Raw genomic sequence first — 21,423 nt, forward strand, 5'->3', positions numbered from 1 at the left:
CGATAGATACTCGGCTAGTGTATCGTTTTTGGCCTGGTAATCGCCGCTAACTTGCGACGCGACCAGTTGTGAATCGGTATAAATCACGACTTCCCGAGCGCCTACGTCTTTGGCAAGGCGTAGGCCTGCTAGGAGGGCTTCGTACTCGGCCTGGTTGTTCGATGTGGCGAAGGAGAGGACTAAGGATACTTCGATGAGGAGCCCCTCGTCGTTCTCCAAGATGATACCGGCTCCGCTGCCCGCGTGGCTTGAGGCGCCATCAACGTAGATGGTCCACTTATTCTCGGTGGGTGTTGGGGAGTTGGAGATCGTCGTCATCTCGGCCACGAAGTCGGCGAGTGCTTGGGCTTTTAGCGCTTTCCTGCCCTCGTACTGTATGTCGAACTCGGACAGTTCGAGGGACCATCTCAGCATTCTTCCGGCCATATCTGGTCGGCTGAGAAGCTGTTTGATCGGTTGGTCTGTCCGGACGATGATAGTGTGGGCGAGGAAGTAGTACCTCAGTCTTCTGGCGGCCGTTATTAGGGCCAGCGCGATTTTTTCTATCTGTTGATAGCGGACCTCGGGTCCTTGTAGGGCTTTGCTAGTGAAGTACACTGGCTTCTGCCCGTCTTCCGTTTCTCGGATCAGGGCCGCGCTGGCCGCCTCGCCAGAAACGGCCAAGTAGAGATAGAGAACCTCGTTGCTGTCTGGTCGGGATAGCACCGGGGGTTTGGAGAGCACTTGTTTGAGGTGGGATAATGCTTGTTCGCATTCCTCGGACCATTCGAAAGCTGCTTCCTTCCGAAGAAGCTTAAAGAATGGAAGTGCATGCTGGGCGGATTTTGCGACGAAGCGGGATAATGCCGTGAGCATTCCGTTTAGCACCTGGATGGATTTTTTGTTGGTGGGAGTAGGGAGGTCTGAGAATGCTCGGCATTTATCAGGGTTGGCTTCTATTCCTCGCTCTGTTAAGTAGAAGCCGAGGAATTTGCCCGCCCGCACTCCGAAGGTGCACTTCTCTGGATTGAAGCGCATCTTGCAGGACCTGGCCTGCTTGAAAACCCGCTCGAGATGTAGCGTGTGGTCGGAGTCTTCTCGAGATTTGACGATCATGTCGTCCATATACACCTCGAGCGTGTCGCCGATTTCTCTTCGGAAGACCTTGTTCATCATCCGCTGGTAAGTGGCTCCGGCGTTTTTGAGTCCGAAGGGCATTACGTTGTAGTAATAATTGCCCGATTCGGTCATGAAAGCCGTGCATTGTTTGTCGCATTTCGCCATGGGAATCTGGTTGTAACCAGAATAAGCGTCCATGAAGGACAACAGTTTATAGCCGGCCGAGTTGTCGACCAGTCTATCAATATTAGGTAAAGGGTAGGCGTCCTTTGGACATGCCCGGTTAACATCAGTATAATCAACGCACATTCTCCATTTTCCATTAGATTTTTTAACAAGTACAACATTTGAGAGCCAAGTTGAATACTTGGCCTCGGAAATAAATTTTGCCTCTAGGAGGTCTTTTACAGCTTTCTCGGCAGCCTCCGCTTTCTCGGGAGACTGCCGACGCCTACGTTGTACTACGGCCTTGGCGGTTGGATTGATGGAGAGGTGGTGACAGGCGACCTCAGGGTCGAGTCCGGGCATCTCTGCGGCGCTCCAGGCGAACAGGTCGGCATTGGCTCGAAGGCAGGCTACGAGTTGCTTCTTCGGCAGGTCAGGGATGCCTTTGCCGATCTTCACTGCTCTGTCGGGGTTGTCTCCCAGGGGGATCAGCTCGAAGTCTCCGTCGGGGACAGGCCGGACGGGATGAGGGGCTTTTGATAGTGTCTCTTCCCCGGATTTCAGTTCTTCCTGTGTAAACCTTGCGTCAAGGTCGACTGAGCTGACGTTGGCCGTTGGAAGCTGATCTTCCCGAGGATGCTTGTCTTCGGCTCTTGGTTTTTTGTTGGAGCTGGTCGGAGGAGCGATCAGCTCTAGCCCTTTGACGGAGGCATCGAAGATCCTTCTCGCGGCTTCAATGTCGGCGTTGATGGTGGCCACTTTCCCTGTCCTCGTGTAAAACTTCATCTTCAGATGGACCGTGGAGGGTACGGCGGTTAGCTCGGCCAGTGTGGGTCGCCCGATGATGCAGTTGTACAATGTCTTGCAATCGATTACCAAAAACCTGGTTTTGACTTGCCTGGACGCTTCCCCTTCCCCGAAGGTGACAATCAGCTCGACGTAGCCCCATGGTTTGGTGGTGGCTCCGTTAAAACCTTGGAGGTCGGAACCCACATAGGGAGTGAGGTGCGAGTCGTCCAGCTGAAGTGTGTGGAAGAGGTGGGAGTACATAATGTCGACTGAACTGCCTTCATCTACCAGGACCCGTCGCACATCGAAGTTTGCCATTCTGGCTCGGACGAGAAGGGGAATGGTGGCGTTTGGAGCTCCGCCGGGCAGTTCTTCGAGGTAGAAAGTGATTGGCTCTGACTTTCCTCGGAATTTCCGGAGAGTAGGGCCGAGATCTGCATTGGCGCTGAGTAGCTCGTCGAACTTTCTCTTGACCGAACTGACCGTGAGAGAGCCGGGGTCCCCGCCGTTGGAGATGACCATAGCGGTGGGGAAATGTTCCCAGGTGCTGAGGGCGGTCGTCACGCCGAGCGAAGGGATGAAGTCTTCCGGTCGGCTTACGGACAGTGCGACTTGAAGTGGTCTGCTGTCTGGTGAGTTCCCCTCGTCCGAGTTTCGAGGGATGCCTCTTCTGGGGGGTTCTCCCTTCTTGGTGTATCTTGCCAGGTGGCCCTCTTTGATCAGGGTCTCTATGGCATCTTTGAGATTTATGCACTCGTCGGTCATATGTCCGTGGCTTTTGTGGTACTTGCAGTACTTGGACTTGTCTGTCCCCGGTCTTGTAGGATTTGACTTCGGGGGCCTGATGTTGGATTTCTTGAACTCGGCGTTCTGGCAGTCGGCCAGAATTTTCTCCCGGGAGGTGTTCAAAGGAGTGTAGTCGTTGAAACGCCCTGCTGGTCCTCGCCGTTCTTTGACATCTCGGGATCGGTCGTCCCTTCTTTTGTCTTGTCCTCGGCGCGACCCCGGGTCTTCGAGGTTTGAGTTGCGAGAGGCACCGCTGCCCCTCGGGGCTCTGATTGCGGCTGCCTCGCCTTCCTCAAAGTCGATGAATGCCTTTGCTTTGTTGAGGAGGTCATTCATCGAGTGCACCTTCTCAATCTTAATAGCTTTTTTGAAGTCACTGCCGGGGAGAAGTCCTCGCTCCAAGATGTACCTCTTCATGTAGTCTTCTGTCTGTACTTGGACGGCCTCCTTGTTGAATCTTTCAAGGTAATCTCGAAGAGGTTCGTTGGGTCCTTGTACTACGGCCTCGAGATTGGCTTCCGATTTCGGTTGCCGTCGGGAGGCTGTGAAGTGGCTCAAGAAGAGTTCTTTGAGCTCGGTCCAAGAATGGATGGAGTTCGAAGGGAGGTTCCTGTACCAATTCATCGCTCCCTTCCTGAGGGTGGTCGGGAAAATGCGGCATTTGATCGAGCCTCGGACGACGTGATAGTCCATGACCGCTTCGATGCTCCGGATATGGTCGTCGGGGTCAGTGGTTCCGTCGTATTGGTCCAACACTGGCGGTTTTTCCATTCCCCGAGGGAGGCGGGCTCTCCGGATACTGGCGGACAAGGGGCTGCGGAAGTCCTCCTCGTCGCTCGGTCCTGGTGAATTGTAGTGCCTGTTTCGTCGGGGATCCTCTCGGTTGTTACCGGTCGCAGCTTTGGAGGGGCCCCGATGGCCCTGTTCGGGGGAGGGGCTTCTTTGTTCAGCGGTTTCAGGTTTCTGGTTCTTCCTGTTCTTTCTGTGTGGAGAACGGGAACGAGTCCTCCGGCGGCGGTGTCTTCTCGGGGGAGACCTTGAAGAGGATGGGGAACGCCGACGGTATCTTCTCGGCGGCGAGCGTGAAGAGGAATAGGAGCGTGACCTGTAGCGCCTCCGTGGAGAAGGGCGACGTCGCCGCTGTCTTTCCAGTTCGTGAATTCGGTCATCCTGAATTCTGAGGAGGCTGTTCGTCAATTGTATTTCTTTGAGTAAGCGGACGGTGATGGGGTCAGCATCCTCGGGAATGTTGAGCGGTTCCTCTTCTTCCCCATGACGGGCTCTCCGCCTCTCGGAGGTGTGGGTGAATGAGGAAGCATGTTGCCCGTCTCGGGGGTCGGTCTCATTCACATTCTGGGCATGTTCCGGCACGTTGGTCGTTCTGATCTGCTCACCGTTCTGAACGTGCCCTTCTGGAGGAACATGGTCGACATTCTGGACCTGTTGTAGGACCTGCAACAGCTGGGTGTCCTGGGTTTCATGCCCGGACCTTTGTCGCCGACGATCCCCCCGACGATGATGAGCTAGCTCGCGGGAGGATTCCTCGATCAGCTCGTGGAGGAGGAAAGGGTCAGCGCTTGGGATGTTGTTGTTCTCAGCCATGACGATTGGAGATGATTAGCTTTGATCTTTGTTCTTTAAAGATGGGGAAGCAAGATTCCCACAGACGGTGCCACTGATCGTACCTGATCAGAAGAATCGTCGTAGGCTGCTCGGACTGGATCTTCTAGGAAGGAGGAGGAGGGGGGTGTACCTGCAAGGTACTCCAATGCCAAAGTAAGATGACGAGCAAAGGAGCGCAAGTACTAGCTAAGAGTGAGTGAGAATTGAATACCTGACCCTCTAGTTAAAGAGGGTATATATAGCCCCCAGCGCTGGGCCATGATCTCGCTATTGGGTTGGATTCCCAAGCCCAACTAGGAGACTGCCAGGTTTCCTGAGCGGAAATATCGGAGGTGCGTGTACGCCCTCTGTCCTGGTTAACCGCTCCGAAGTCCAAGGGAGGACGCGGTCTTTTAGGAGCCACGTGGGATCCGAGTTATTCGGAGGATTGGATATGAAGGAGCCCTGCGCGGAGCAGGGTCCTCGGCAAGGATGATGTCCGGGGGAGAATGAACGCCGAGCGCGGTGTTGGTGCCGAGCAAGGCGTGTCGGAAGGCCATGAACTATACATGGGCCTCTGAGGCTTATTGGGCCGAAAGCGGTGTTGGGCCTAGTCTTGGCCCAGTCCAGAACATGAATAAATTTATAAAGTTTATAACTATCGTTTTTGTGATCTATTGTATGAGTTAGGTTTAATAATCTCAACCATTTTTTTTTAATTTAAAATTTATCTTTATTACATTATTTTACATAAATAATAAGGTGTCAGGGTGATATTTTTCAATTGATTCATATAATTATAAATAAAATATATAAATATTGATAAATTAAAATTTATAATATAAATAAGTAGAAGACAATTATGAATTTATAATTAATCATAAATTTAAAATAAAATATTTGATACGAGAATAAAAAATTGACTATAAATCATAACACTTTTTAAAAAAAAAATTACATTAATATTATCTTACTACTATAAAAAAGATATTAAAAGTATATTGTTGAATATAAAATATTTGGATGAATGTAAAATGAAAAAAAAAATTGTTAAAATAACGAAATTGAATAATGAAAGAAAAAGAACGTAAGCTATGCACATGAAAACATTAACCAAACTTCCAAAAGTGGAATCTGGTGCAAAAAGAATGCAGGCTGAAAAATAGACAAGTTTGGTCATCTATCCTAGTTTCCTTGATCCCAACAAGACAGAGGGGCAGTGATCTATATTCAAATCACACAATGAATTTCAAATATTAGGCCATTCCAATTTCCAAGCTAATCTCACATTTTTCTTCCTCTTCGAATCTGAGTTTTGTGCAAGCAAGCTTCATTCTCTCAACATTTTCCTCTTATTAAGGAAGATCTCTGGGTTTCTATAACTCGCTTACAAGCTCAGGAGCTCGTGGATTTATTTTCCACTAAGGTAAACTTCCTCACATCTCTCTTCTTGCATGTGTGTAGTTCGTTTGTGAAAATGGTGTCAAGTATGTTGTACCTTGCTGCTTGATTTTCTCTATGATTACTTGTTCATTTTTGAATTTTTGTGATGATATGTTGTTCCTCTTGTTTAGATCTACAGTTTTGATTTTTATTTCGTTTGATTTCGTTAAGAAATGAAAGAGTTATGCTAGTGTGAAGTTTGGTTGATAAACATGGGAACTAGGGCATGAAAATCGATTTTGGGTTGTTGAAGATGGATAGGTGGCGTGTTTTAATTGGCCGGGCAGACTTTTTGTCTTTTACGTTAATGTATCACATTTTATTTTCTTTTTTTATTTCTTCAACTTCTTGATTTTATTTAAAATACTTCAATAACTTCAAAATTTCCAAAAACAATCATGAACATATTTTAGAGTGTCTATTATTTGATTCTGATTTTTATTTATTTTTTTCAAATTTTGTGACAAATTGGATAATTGTTTTGATTAAATGTCTCATTTGGTCAAAACAATTATTTAATTAATCTTTTGATTTTAATTTTAATTTGTTTCTAATTAAAAAATATGAAAAAAATTATTTACCTTGATCCTGAATGTTTGAATATGATTTTGATGGTTTTTATACAAATTTATTTTGAAATTTGCTTGGTTCTAAAAATTGTTGAAGTTCATTGTTGATTTTGGTCCTATTCTTGCTTATGTTACAAGTTTCACCTTCATTTTCTATCTTCCTTTAATCCAAAAATTCTCAAATAAATCATGGATGTTTTTGATTGTGTTGAGATATTAAAAGTGATTTTTAAATAATTTTCCTTGTTGATTTTTGTTCTGATTGAAAATTGTTTCTCAAATGTGCTTCATTGAGTGCCTTTTTTGTGGCTAGTTATTAAATCATGGATGAAGTTGTCACACAAAGAACAGAGACCCGTCCGCTCCGTGGTGCAGGGAACAGTAGCTTGCCAAACTTCATAAGGAGATGGAACAGGCTTTTAGCCATCTTTTGCTTGGTTTCAATATTTATTGATCCTTTGTTTTTCTTCACTATTCATGTGAACAAGGTATGCTTAGTTTCCTTTTTTTGTTTAAATAAAAAATCTTACTTTTACCTGTTTCAAATAAAATAAAAACTTTCATTTTTTGATTGTAGGAAACCAAATGTATTCCTATAAACTGGGTAATAGCAAAAGCTCTGGTTGGAATGAGAAGCATAACCGACTTTGTATTTTTACTAAACATTCTTCTTCAGGTAACTTTCATTTTAATTAAAAATTAGTAATACTTGAAAGTTGAAGGAGAATAAATGAGATGATTTAAAGTGACAACAACAATATAAAAATGCAGACAATAGAAAAGAAAGAGATGGCTAGAGTTTAACTAATGATACATGAATGATGAACATATGTTTCTGTTAGAATCCTTAAATCTAATTTAATTGAGTTTGAAGCAATACTCTTGATAAAATAAAAGTATATATGAGACAAATAAATTTGGGTACCCAATAGCAAAACCAAATTGTTTTCATAGGTACCGGTTTACTATTTGGATCACAAATGGGTCACCTAATGTTATATTTTAACCTTCGAATTGGATTTTAAAAAGTTGAACAATTTGGTTATCCATTTGGTTATGGAGAACCGGTTTTTTTTGCACACCCCTACTTTTGATGGTTTTAAATATAATGTTGGGTTAGTGCAACCCTATTTATTCTGATGTAATCATAAACTATATACAACCTTGATGAGCTTATTTTGTTTTTATACTATTATACTTTACAGTTTAGGTTGGCATGTGTTTCTCCCAAGTCTAGGGTGGTTGATGGTCCTACAAAAATAGCTATTAAATACTTTAAGGGTTATTTTCTCATTGACTTATGTATTGTGTTACCTCTTCCGCAGGTATATATATCTTCCTTTTTCCTTTCATGCTCTTTACTTTTCCGACTTTATTTTTTAGTTACTCTTTATCATAATATATGATGTGTGTAATATTTTCAGATATTATTCTTATTTCTCCTGCCAAATCCCTCAAAGTCTATTGGAGAACAACATGAAAAGAATCTCCTTATCATATTGATCCTTGTCCAGTATATTCTCCGGTTGTTCAGATTTCTACCTCTGCTGATTGGCCAGTCTCCATCTGGTTTTATATTTAAGTCTGCCTGGGCGAATTTCGTCATAAATCTTCTCTTTTTCATGCTATTTAGCCATATCGTTGGTTCATGCTGGTACCTCTTTGCTCTACAGGTGAGTAATAGTTTAATTTAGTTAATGAATGTTAAATAATTTGTAACTTTTAATTTATTAACTTTTCTCTGATTACTTTTTTTTTTCTAGAGGGTTGACCAGTGTTTTTTAGAAGCCTGCCATCTTGCTGGTCTACCTGTATGCAAGGCATTGATAGACTGTAATTCTGATTTTCCGGGTATGTCCACTGCATGGAGAGCTGATTTAGGTGCGGAAAATTGTTTAAACGTCACATCTGGTTATTTCTCGTACGGAATATATGCGAATGCTCTACCGCTGACCGTACAAGCCAGTGTGATGAGCAAATTACTATAACTTACCGATTATTTATTTACTTACCAATTATTGATTTATGATGCAACAACTTAGCACCTTGGCAGGTAACCTGACTCCCGACCATTTTGTGTGGGAAGTCATGTTCACCATGTCCATCATTGGATTGGGACTCTCCCTTTTCGCAGTTCTCATTGCCAATATTCATAATTTTCTCCAAGGTCTCGCACGAAGGTTGAATGTTTTTCTCTAACTTATGGTATTATAAGATGTTTCTTCCTTAGGATTGCAAACAAATTAAATGCATTTTATTCGTTGCTGCTTACAGGAGGCTCGAGATGCAGCTCCGAAGCCGTGACGTGGAGCATTGGATGGGGCGTCGTGGCTTATCTGAAGATATCAAAAGGTATAGAATGTTCTAACTCTTTCAACTAATCACACCAATTGCTAAATTGCTAAATTGCATCTGTCAAATAACTGTCATGCAGAAGAATAAGAGTAGCCGAACAGAATGCTTGGGAAGAAACACGAGGTGTTCCGGATGAAATGATTCTCCGGAACTTGCCAGAGGGACTCGTGACTGACATACGTCAGTTCCAAGAGAGCGTCGATCATTCTGTTTAGAGGAACGTGCGGCTGGGTGCGGAGTCCGTTTAGAGTTCAAAGACCATTGAAACAGGCTTGGAAAATTATAGTTGCAGGTGTCCAGTTGAGGGCAGTCAAGTATTTGTGGTTGCAGACTTGGATAATTTTGCCGACAGTAGAAATTTCTGTCTTGTAGGTTTAGTCTGGTGTATCGGTTAAGACTTTTTAAGTGGCTGAGTTCTTCAAGTTTACTTCTGGTATCCACAACAAGAAAACGATTCTGCAGAGCTTAAAACTCCGGTAACATCTTCTCATGTTAGAGGAAAGAGTAAAGTGCAAGCAACGCCGTTTTACAGTGCAGTAAATTGTAGCAAATGTCGTTTTGATAGGCTTGAGACTTCGTCTTATTGGATTGGACAAATCAAATTGGCAGAAACTGTTGGGAAACACTACGTTGCTTGTGGATTCTTCAAGCTTGCTTTGAAATCTCAGGCTGAGGTATTGAATAACTAATGTATCAGGACATATATAGACCATATATATTATATATTTAATAAATTTAAAAAGTAAATTTTCTCTTATACATAAGACCAGAGTGAATATATAAAATATGTAAGTTCTGATAATTTGGTATGTTATATTTATTTGATTTGAAGTTTGGTGTGTTTGTGTAGCCAATAAGGAACCTTCGGATTGAGCTTAAGAGATATTTGTCAAGGCATGGACACTTATCTGAAGAGAAGGAATGGAAAAAAGTTGCTGCTAGGTATGGACTATTGAAAGATGAAAGCATCACAAGTGAAATGAACTCAACCACTTGAATTATGATGTATATGTAGGAAAATTTGAAGTGATATGAGTTCAATATGAAACATTACTAATGTTTAGGATAAGTAGTGGTTTGTGTGTATTGGTTGTAATTGTTGTACAATTTAAAATATTGAGTTGGATATAGACATCTAAATAAATTACTAAACTTTTATTATAGTTCCAAAGTGCAGTTTAATACAATTTGTGTACAGTTAGACAGTTAGACACATTATTCTCTATTTCCATCAACTAGCATATCTAAAGTTTAGTCTTTTGTGAAAATTAATGCTTGCATTTTCTTCTATGTTTCTTTTGTTATTTTAGATATGGATGAATATCATATCTATTTTAGGGTTATATTTTATTTATTTTATTATTATTTGCTATTTATTTATTTATTTATTAGACTTTATGAGTAAAATAAATATTTCAAATACTTTATCAGATATTAACATTCATTAAACTAATTATATTTTTAATCTATCAATAAATAAAATAATTGTAATAAATTTATTGAACATACCTTTTTTTTTATTTCTTTGTAATATATAAGGTTCTGTTTGGCAAACCCTTTTTATATACGAGAATAAATTTACTATTAATTTAAAAAATTAAAATTTATATACGGGAATAAATTTACTATTGATTCCAATAATTTTATAAAGAATGTCAAAACAAAAATAATATTTACATACGAGAAATAAATACAGGAAAACATATTTTTATATACAGAAAAATAATAGTTATTGTTCAAATAAAAAAATGTCTTTTTAAAAATACTATGAATTACTCAAGGTGGCCGACAAAAACCTAAATATTAGTGGTTTATAAAAAAAACTCCTATATTATATTGGAACACATTTAATATTTTAAATTTTAACTTATATATTAATATTAGACTTCTTTTTTATCTTTTTTTTATAATTTATTTTGATTTTTTCTATTATTTTTGAATTCCATATTCTAACTGGAAACATAAAACCGATCCACACCAGAACCCGTGCGGAGGCACGGGTTTCACACTAATTTTTTACATGATGTAAGATATAGTATTGTTGAAGAAGTGAATATATAGAGATACAATTTTGAATTTGAAATAAGAAAAGAGTCGTAAAATATAATAATAATTAAATGGTTTGAATGTGTTGAAGAAGTGATCTGACGAAAAGTTAATGCATGATAGTAAAAATGAATGATGTGATGAGAAGATGGGTGTTTATCAAAAACATAAAAGGAAGAATAGTATATCAAAGTAAAAGAAAGAATAAGGAAGTAATACTGGAAGCTTAGGTAATCCACGTGGATAGCCTCAATGGTTAGTATTGGTTAAAAAGACAAATTAAAAATTACAAAAATATTTATCTTTCTTATATGATAAATTACTTTAAATAATATTAATTTTTATTTTTAATATATTTAACTTATATATATTTTTAATTTAGCTCCAATATGTATTGTCTGAATCTGCCCCTGCTAAGCATTTGTTTATACATAGAGATAGATAAAGAGTAGGGAAATTACTTGGACTTAAACTCTTTCTTTTCTTTGACTTTTATGCATAGCATGTGTATGAGAAATCTACATGCCACCCCCGAATTACACTTGGCATCCCCAAAAAGTATGAAATGACATAAATGTTCAAAGATTTTCGTTATCACATTTTAGCAAATCGATGTGAGATACTGGATTTTTCAAATCTTTGGATGATATCAGAAATTTTACATTCATACTAGAAATTTGACAAAAACAAATAAGTTTTGCGGTAGATTTTATGAAATTTCAGGTATTTTTTCTAGGAAATTGTGAAATTTCCGATATTTCATACAAGAAATTTTAAACATTCGGGGTATTTTGAAAATTCATTCAACAGAAAAAAAAACATTGAAATTAGAATAGAGTTTACGGCTGTGATTTAGGTCAGGTGTAATTAATAGAAAATAATAATGTAATTTTAATGGTAAGTAATAATTAGAGACGTGTAATCACATTTAAAATTCTGATTTGGTTTGGTTAGGATAAGTAAGTAATATCTTGGTAGTTTACCGTAGATTCATTGATGCCATAATTTCTTGATCTTCCCATTTTGATTTGAGCTTAAAGCAAAATTCACCTTACTCTTTCGAACCACCGTTCCTAATCCCATATCTTTCCTCAAATCCACTTCACAAACTACTCTTTTTCGCCATATTTCTTCTACTCCTAAACGCGACGATAAACTACTATCCACCACCACCAACACCTCTCTTGGCATGTTTCCAAAAAAGTGACCAATTTGCAAGGTCCGCCACATGTTTAATTTAATGGAATTCCCGTTAGAGATGTTGTTAAATGGAATACTATGATTTCGAGTTATGCTTCTTGTGGGTTTTCTAGTCATGCCTTGTGTTAGACCATCAATCTTCAGTTATGTTCAGGAACAATATGTGAAGCTTCTCTGTATTTTACGAGGCATAAAAACCAATAGAATATGCCGAGACAAGTACATTTGGCTTGCTGACCCCTATTCATGGCTTTTCAGTTGGGCAGTGCTACAAACAGCTTATGTCCTTGTACAAAGATCTCCAAGAAATATTGCTAGCTGGCGATTTGTTGTATCATGTTATCAAACTCTTGCATATCACAAAAGGTGATGGTGACTCTCAGAGGACCCGAGAAAGACTCCATCATAAAATTGATCCTTTGAGAGATAGTTTCTGACTAAAAGGCATCTAGCATGAAGTTTTAAATGAATTTAAGTTTGTATTCATTTTCAGGGGATGCATAATTGTGTTACAAACTTCGATGTAAGGTACATCCAATCTTTCTTGTTAGAAAAAGAAACTCAGTGTTCTTTGTGCATGGCCTGTGAGCTGTTAATTTTCTTAATCCTTTATTTATTTTTCTTACCTATTTGAATGTGAACAGGAAAAAGAAAAGTTGTGGTCAGAAGACTCTGAATATACACCTCTATTACTGTCATGTCTAAATTCATGGATTGTTCAAGACATTCTTGTAAGTCTAGTACCTTCATGATTGATCTTTATTTTATCACTGTAATGTCTAAATTCATACTTTGGTCAGATGCTTAACAGCAAATGTCAATTTCCATTTTTAAAATTTGTGAATGTACCTCTGTCATTTGAAGTTGAGAGGAAGCCAGAAGCTTTGTTGTAAGCTGAAATTAAATAAAAGTGTATAGTCACTAGCATGAACTGCTGCGCATGTTTAGACAAATTTTAAAACAAGGATTTATGGTGTGAATTGATATCGATCGAGTGTATTTTAAAACACGGATTCATGAATCGAACTCATCTATTTAATTATGCTAAAGATTCATTTATTTATGGTGTAGGATGATTAGAAGTTGGATGAATTTGTCTAATGTGGTGATTGGAAATTCGTTTATAACTATGTATAATATGTATAATCTACTAAATACTTTTTCATAGAATCTGATGTTTTGGAATTTGTTTAGTATTTCAGCGGTGAAGGAATTCGCAATAAATTATTACTATTGATTTTACTCTGTTATGACTAATTAGCTCTCTGAAAACTCCAGCAATGGCAGAGGAGTATCGCTTTATCCGTACTTTGACTCTGGAATTGAGTTCGACTCATGCATGATACAAAAACATCAGGATATGGTGAATCGTCACAATATGTGTCTCAATCGCCTCACGGAGACTTCCAATTAGGCAGAAGCTATTCAGCGAGGGAGAAAAGAATTCATATGTAATACTTAAATTTCATTATCTTGCACATGAACTTTGAATCAAAAGAGTATGTGAAGCATAATTGGTTGAAACTTTTGATGAAGTTCACTTTAGACTAATGAAGTATGTGAAGTATAAATGGTAGAAACTTTTGATGAAGTATGATTTCTCTCTGCTTCTGACTAAAGATTTTTAAAACAGGGTCCAAGTGTTTTCGTGACACCTCATCCAATGAAGGAACTTTGTGTTATGGTAATGTTATATATTCTGAATTTGATTAATTTAGTTTACTATCACATTTGTAGCTAGCTTGATAGGAAAATTATAATGTTGGTATTTGATCAATAACTATCAAGTGTACATGTGGCCAATAGACTCTTTTGGTATTGGTTGATATTATTTTTTTAAGCATGGTTTGGGTAAGAAAAAGGCATATAGAAATATGAATGGGTGTGAATGATAAGTAGAGTGTTGGAATTTCAGGGACTTAAACATGTTATTGTTGGTGCTAATTTATATGCGGTGAAGCTTGACGATGATTTAGAATATCTTAAATGAAGCAACTTGATGTTACATCCTGGAACTCTTTGATATGGGCCTGTCATAGAGCTGGGCGGTAAGAGCTTTCTCTAGAGCAGTTCTATTCAACATTGATGAGTATTTGTTCCAGCTTGCGAGATTTGGAAAAGGGTAAGCTAGTTTTAAAGAATCCTATGCGACTTTTAAAGAACAAAGAACAATGGGACTCGACTCTCTGCAGCTCCATAATTTCATGTTATGCTAGACATGGTTTGGGGAAAGACGCTCTTCAGCTCTTTGTGCTGACATTAAGAAAGAATATCAGACTGACGGAATATACCGTAAGCTGTCTTTCTTCAGAGTTTTGTTTCAATTTTCTTGCCAGTAGAACTGGGCAATCAAATCCATGCATTGGTTCCTAAGTTGCGTTTCGAGTCAGATACAAGATACAGCTGTTGCCAATTCACTTGTTGATATGTATGCTAAATTTGGATTCATTAATGCTGTCATTAAGTTTGTGTAATAAGTTCTGTCATAAAGCTTGTGTTGTGTTTTGTATATGTTGGGCCTAATAATTGCTATACCATTATAACATAGCTCTTATCTTTTAAAACATGATTTTATCATTAGCTAAAAAAGTAAAATAATGTGCCGTCCTTGTTATGGTTTGTGAGTTTGGATGAATTGATAAACTTAATAGATAGATAACACCATAGTTTATTCTTCATGCCGTGCATTTTTGGCAATCAAAATAATTGCAAAAATTAGCATGGACTACACCAAAAGAGTTATGGAACCAATTACTTTGCTTGTTCTTGTAGAGTGCATTTAGCACAGCATCCAATGAAGGAACTTTGTGTTATGGTAATGTTATATATTCTGCATTTGATTAATTTAGTTTACTATTACATTTGTAGCTTGATAGGAAAATTATAATGTTGGTATTTGATCAATAACTATCTATTGTACATGTGGCCAAATGACTCTTTTGGTATTGGTTGATATTATTTTTTTAAGCATGGTTTGGGTAAGAAAAAGTCATATAGAAATATGAATGGGTGTGAATGATAAGTAGAGTGTTGGAAGCTTAGGAAGGAAATGATTACGGGAATTTTAACATTATGCTTAATTTATAGAAATCAAGCTACAGAAAGTACAGTTGCTCATAATTCATATTGTTAAGTTTCAGTATTCATCTCAAAGTGCAGCTTAGAGCTTTGAACTACTATGAAATCCCTTTGAATTTGCACTACTATATACGACATGGCTGGCCTTAATTATTTATAGTGAATGTGAACTTTTTTTTTAATAAGCAATTGTATATAAGATATCGCACTAGGGGTGCAACCCTTACAACAAGAACACCCTAAAGAGGTATTCTACAAAGCAATGGAAATTTGTACCATTCGTAAAAATTAAGTCTACTAGGAAGCTCCTTACTACTAAACCATCTCCATGAAAGCTTGTGATTTGTATATGTTGGCCCGAATAATTGCTATAACATTATAACATAACTCTTATATTTTAAAACATGATTTTATCATTAGCTAAAAGTAAAATAATGTGCGGTCCTTGTTAAGGTTTGTATGTTTGGATGAAATGATAAACTTGATAACACCATAGTTTATTCTTCATGCGATGCATTTTTGGCACTCAAAAATTGCAAAAATGTAACATGAACTGCACCAAAAAAGTTATGGCACCAATTACTTACTCGTTCCTCATCTGTTCCATTATCTTTGCTTGTTCCTATAGAGTGCATTAAGCACAATTGTTGTTTATGGTGTATTACATCTGTTCTCTTGTCTTTGTAATCATATGTGGCTGAATCGGAGAGTATGGCATATGCTTGAGAGTGTCAAAAAAAGGTTGCGTGGAAGAGGCTCGAGGTGAATAACTTGCAGTATAATTCTATGTGGAACAGGACATAGCAAAGAGTGGTCCCACATTGTTTTCTTTAGAAAACATTTTAGTGTTTGTAATGCTATTTTATCAAACTTTTGCAAAAGTGACCAATTTGCAAGGTCCGCCACATGTTTAATTTAATGGAATTCCCGTTAGAGATGTTGTTAAATGGAATACTATGATTTCGGGTTATGCTTCTTGTGGGTTTTCTAGTCATGCCTTGTGTTAGACCATCAATCTTAAGTTATGTGCAGGAACAATATGTGAAGCTTCTCTCTATTTTACGAGGCATAAAAACCAATAGAATATGCCGAGACAAGTACATTTGGCTTGCAGACCCTATTCATGGCTTTTCAGTTAAGCAGTCCAACAAACATCTTATGTCCTTGTATAATATATCAACAGACAGGAACAAGATCTCCAAGAAATATTGCTAGCTGGCGATTTGTTGTGTCATCTTATCAAACTTTTGCATATCACAAAAGGTGATGATGACTCTCAGAGGACCCGAGAAAGACTACATCATAAAATTGATCCTTTGAGAGATAGTTTCTGACTAAAAAGCATCTAGCATGAAGTTTTAAGTGAATTTAAGTTTGTATTCATTTTCAGGGGATGCACAATTGTGTTACAAACCTCGATGTAAGGTACATCCAATCTTTCTTGTTAGAAAAAGGAACTCAGTGTTCTTTGTGCATGGCGTGTGATCTGTTAATTTTCTTAATCCTTTATTTATTTTTCTTACCTATTTGAATGTGAACAAGAAAAAGAAAAATTGTGGTCAGAAGACTCTGAATATACACCTCTATTACTGTAATGTCTAAATTCATACTTTGGTCAAGACATTCTTGTAAGTCTAGTACCTTCATGATTGATCTTTATTTTATCACTGTAATATCTAAATTCATACTTTGGTCAGATGTTTAACAGCAAATGTCAATTCCCTTTTTTAAAATTTGTGAATATTGATTGTCTGTCATTTGAAGTTGAGAGGAAGCCAGAAGCTTTGCTGTAAGCTGAAATTAAATAAAAGTGTATAGTCACTAGCATGAACTGCTGCACATGTGTAGACAAATTTTAAAACAAGGATTTATGGTGTGAATTGATATCGATCGAGTGTATTTTAAAACACGGATTCATGAATCAAACTCATCTATTTAATTATGCTAAAGATTCATTTATTTATGGTGTAGGATGATTAGAAGTTGAATGAATTTGTCTAATGTGGTGATTTGAAATTCGTTTATAACTATGTATAATATGTATAATCTACTTAATATTTTTTCATAGAATATGATGTTTTGGTATTTATTTAGTATTTCAGTCTTGAAGGAATTCGCAATAAATTATTTTACTCTGTTATGACTAATTAATTAGCTCTCTGAAAACTGCAGCAATGGCAGAGGAGTATCGTTTTATCCGTACTCTGACTCTGGAATTGAGTACGACTCATGCATCATGATACAAAAACATCAGGATATGGTGAATCGTCACAATATGTGTCTCAATCGCCTCACGGAGACTTCCAATTAGGCTGAAGCTATTCAGCGAGGGAGAGAAGCATTCATATGTAATACTTAAATTTCATTATCTTGCACATGAACTTTGAATCAAAAGAGTATGTGAAGCATAATTGGTTGAAACTTTTGATGAAGTTCACTTTAGACTAATGAAGTATGTGAAGTATAAATGGTAGAAACTTTTGATGAAGTATGATTTTTCTCTGCTTCTGACTAAATATTTTTAAAACAGGGTCCAAGTGTTTTCGTGACACCTCTTCCAATGAAGGAACTTTGTGTTATGGTAATGTTATATATTCTGCATTTGATTAATTTAGTTTACTACCACATTTGTAGCTTGATAGGAAAGTTATAATGTTGGTATTTGATCAATAACTATCTAGTGTACATGTGGCCAAATGACTCTTTTGGTATTGGTTGATATTATTTTTTAAGCATGCTTTGGGTAAGATAAAGGCATATAGAAATATGAACGAGTGTGAATGATAAGTAGAGTGTTGGAAGCTTAGGAAGGAAATGATTACGGGATTTTTAAACATTATACTTAATTTATAGAAATCAAGCTACAAAAAGTACAGTTGCTCATAATTCATATTGTTAAGTTTCAGTATTCATCTCAAAGTGCAGCATAGAGCTACCTTTTCTGCAGTATCATAACTCGAACTACTATGAAATCCCTTTGAATTTGCACTACTATATACGACATGGTTGGCCTTAAATATTTATAGTGAATGTGAACTTTTCTGTCTCTGAGGAATAACATAGTTGCTATCATTAAGTTTGTGTAATAAATTCTGTCATAAAGCTTGTGATTTGTATATGTTGGCCCAATAAATTCTGTCATAAAGCTTGTGATTTGTATATGTTGGCCCGAATAATTGCTATAACATTATATCATAACTCTTATATTTTAAAACATGATTTTATCATTAGCTAAAAGTAAAATAATGTGCGGTCCTTGTTAAGGTTTGTATGTTTTGATGAAATAATAAACTTGATAATGATAAACCTATTAAATAGATAAACCATAGTATTCTTCATGCGATGCATTTTTGGCACTCAATAATTGCAAAAATGTAACATGAACTGCACCAAAAAAGTTATGGCACCAATTACTTACTCGTTCCTCATCTGTTCCTCATATGTTCCATTATCTTTGCTTGTTCCTGTAGAGTGCATTCAGCATAACTGTTGTTTATGGTGTATTACATCTGTTCTCTTGTCTTTGTAATCATATGTGGCTGAATCGGAGAGTATGGCGTATGCTTGAGAGTATCAAAAGTAGGTTGCGTGGAAGAGGCTCGAGGTGAATAACTTGCAGTATATTTCTATGTGGAACAGGACATAGCAAAGAGTGGTCTTTAGAAAGCATTTTAGTGTTTGTAATGCTATTTTATGCTAAAGACTTTGAATTGAGAGGTGACTGTGTGGGCCATATGAGCTAAATATTTAATAAGATAAATATTTAATAAGATAAGATTACCATGGATTAAAACTAGTTTTGATTTTGTTGTCAAGCCCTAACACTACTAGATGTCACAAAAGAGGCCTACCCAGTACTACTATACTAGTATGTCTCAACTTTAGGCATATTTTGTGATCCTGTTTTAATACAGTTATAGAAGACTTTACTATGCTCAAGACTACTGTTGCAGAGTTGGTATCACATTGTTACAAGTATTGCAAGAAGACTTCAAAGATGCATGATCCACATTTTTAGTTCTTGAAGGTGTCTGATTTAGGAAGTGTGAGGGTTTGGCCATTGTTTTGCCAAACATCTGTTGTCTTGTTTTTAGAGTCTAGTCTAGACTATCCTAGTTTCAACCTAGCCAATAAGTGAATGATTTGATGTTTTAATAATGATGATAATTAAGGATGTGTTTGGTTTAATTTTTATTTTCATGTACATTTGATTTGTTTTTATTAGTAATTATAATGTTGCACATTTTTATCATGTTTTTAGTTTCAAGAATTTTCAAAGGATTATAAGGCGCTGACGAGTTATGCAACCTAAAATTTTGAAATTTTTTCCCTAATGCCACAGCTGTGAAAACAATTTCCCCGAATGTCACAATTTAAAAAAAAAAATTCCAATATGCCACGGAATTGAACCATGTCGCCAAATGGAGTGGCGTAAGCCCTTTTTTTATTATTTTTTGTTTTTTTTATTTAAATGATTTTTTTTTATATATTTATGATTTATAAATCTAATAAATATTTTTAATTGGTTAAAAATTAATTTTAATTAATTTTAAATAATAAAAAAAAAAAATAATTCTTTCAAAATTTAATATAAAAAATAAAAAACAAAATACTAATTTAAAAAATATATTATTATACATAATATTAATACAACTTAGTATTTGTAGCACACAACAATGTGTAACTAGTTAGAAGGGCCTGTAGTATTTGGTCGATGCAGATATTTTTTGCGCGTATGTTTTTCTTGACAGATTTCACATCGTCTTTTTATTTTCTCAACGGTGTCCATTTCAGTCCTAATGCGAGTGTTGTTCGGACAATCTTCTTTGGGAACACCGGTGAAGCTCTGTTTGAATTAGGACTGAAATGAACACCGTTGAGAAAATAAAAATACGATGTGGAGTATGTCAAGAAAAACATATGCGCAAAAAATATCACAACTGAGTCACTAGTTGAACGGCATGACTAAATCAGATTAAATTAGATAACTCGGTTGAATAAACGGTCTCTGTTATAATATTATATATTTATTAAATCGATCGAACCGGATGACTTAGTCTCTAAAAAATATCACAACACCATCAAAATTTTAAAACTTTAAAATATCATAATTTCACATATTTATTCTTTACATTCAAATTCTAAATATAATCATCACTCACAATAAAATAATACAAAATATAAATAAATTTTAAATCATGTCTAATTGCAAACAGGGAAGAAAGAGGAAATTTTAATCACTCTTCTTAAAATTATACATAAAATGTACAAAGTAATTATTATTTTTTTACGAAATTTGACGACTTTACAATATTATACTATCATATTAACTTATTCATAAATCAAGAACAAGTCATTACAATAAATATATGATTATATGTATAAATTAGGCAAAATAACCTTTTCTGTCCCTTATCTTTAGTTCGGGGTCCAGTTTAGTCCCTTAATTTTTAAAAAATGCAAATTGCTCCCTTAACTTTCTAAAATGGGGCAGGATGGTCCTTTCCGTCCATTTTATGATAACAGACGTTTATTAAGCTTGCATGGCATATGATGTGGACAGTAGGTTCTTCTTCATTTTTTCTCCTTTCCCTTTTCTCCTATTCTCTGCAAACGTGAAATCAAATTACGGTTCTTCTTCTTCCTTCTTTCCCCCTTTTTAAAAATTGAACGACATCTACTTGAAATGTTCGAGTTGTTCGTCATCTTTGATACAAAGAAGCCATGAAAGTTTGAATATGTCATAAAAACCGTTTTGCCACTATAGAGATAGGGCGATTCTACAAAGGACGACGACAGCTAAGAGCTTTGGGAAACATTTTTGGGGATGTCCGCATTATAAGGTATGTTATTTATCCATTGAAAGTTAGTTGTAAGGTTTAAGAAGTTAAACAACATTCTATGTACTTTGCAGGGATTTGGGCAACCCAGTTGTGGGTTTTTTGAATGGTTTTATGAGGAAACTGAAGATAATAAGGGGCATGTTGTGATGTCTAGGTTGGAAAAGCTTACTAAGAAATTGGAAGATATGCAGATGGAGTTTTTCAAAGTTGAAGTGTCATGTGAAGAAACAAGAAAAGAGATAGATCAGTGTAAGAGGAAGTTGAACAAGATGAAGCTTGAAAAATATTGGATTATGATACTTTTTTGTAATGTTCTTAGTTATGGGTTTTATCATGTATTAAGTTTTTCTGAGTTAGTCATGGTTCTGTGTTACTTTTTTGAATATTAAAGTTGTATCAGCTACTGTGTTAGTTCTTTTGAGTTAGTCACCATTTGTATCAGTGTACAA

General features: G+C 36.9%; 1 pseudogene; it reads left to right on the forward strand.

Moving 5' to 3' along the window:
* Positions 1 to 6,775: 6,775 nt before the first annotated feature.
* LOC131635597 (probable cyclic nucleotide-gated ion channel 20, chloroplastic) lies at positions 6,776 to 9,816 on the forward strand (annotated as a pseudogene).
* Positions 9,817 to 21,423: the final 11,607 nt, after the last annotated feature.

The sequence above is a fragment of the Vicia villosa genome, unplaced genomic scaffold (genome assembly GCF_029867415.1).
Source record: "Vicia villosa cultivar HV-30 ecotype Madison, WI unplaced genomic scaffold, Vvil1.0 ctg.001514F_1_1, whole genome shotgun sequence".
In the NCBI taxonomy this organism is placed as follows: Eukaryota; Viridiplantae; Streptophyta; class Magnoliopsida; order Fabales; family Fabaceae; genus Vicia; species Vicia villosa.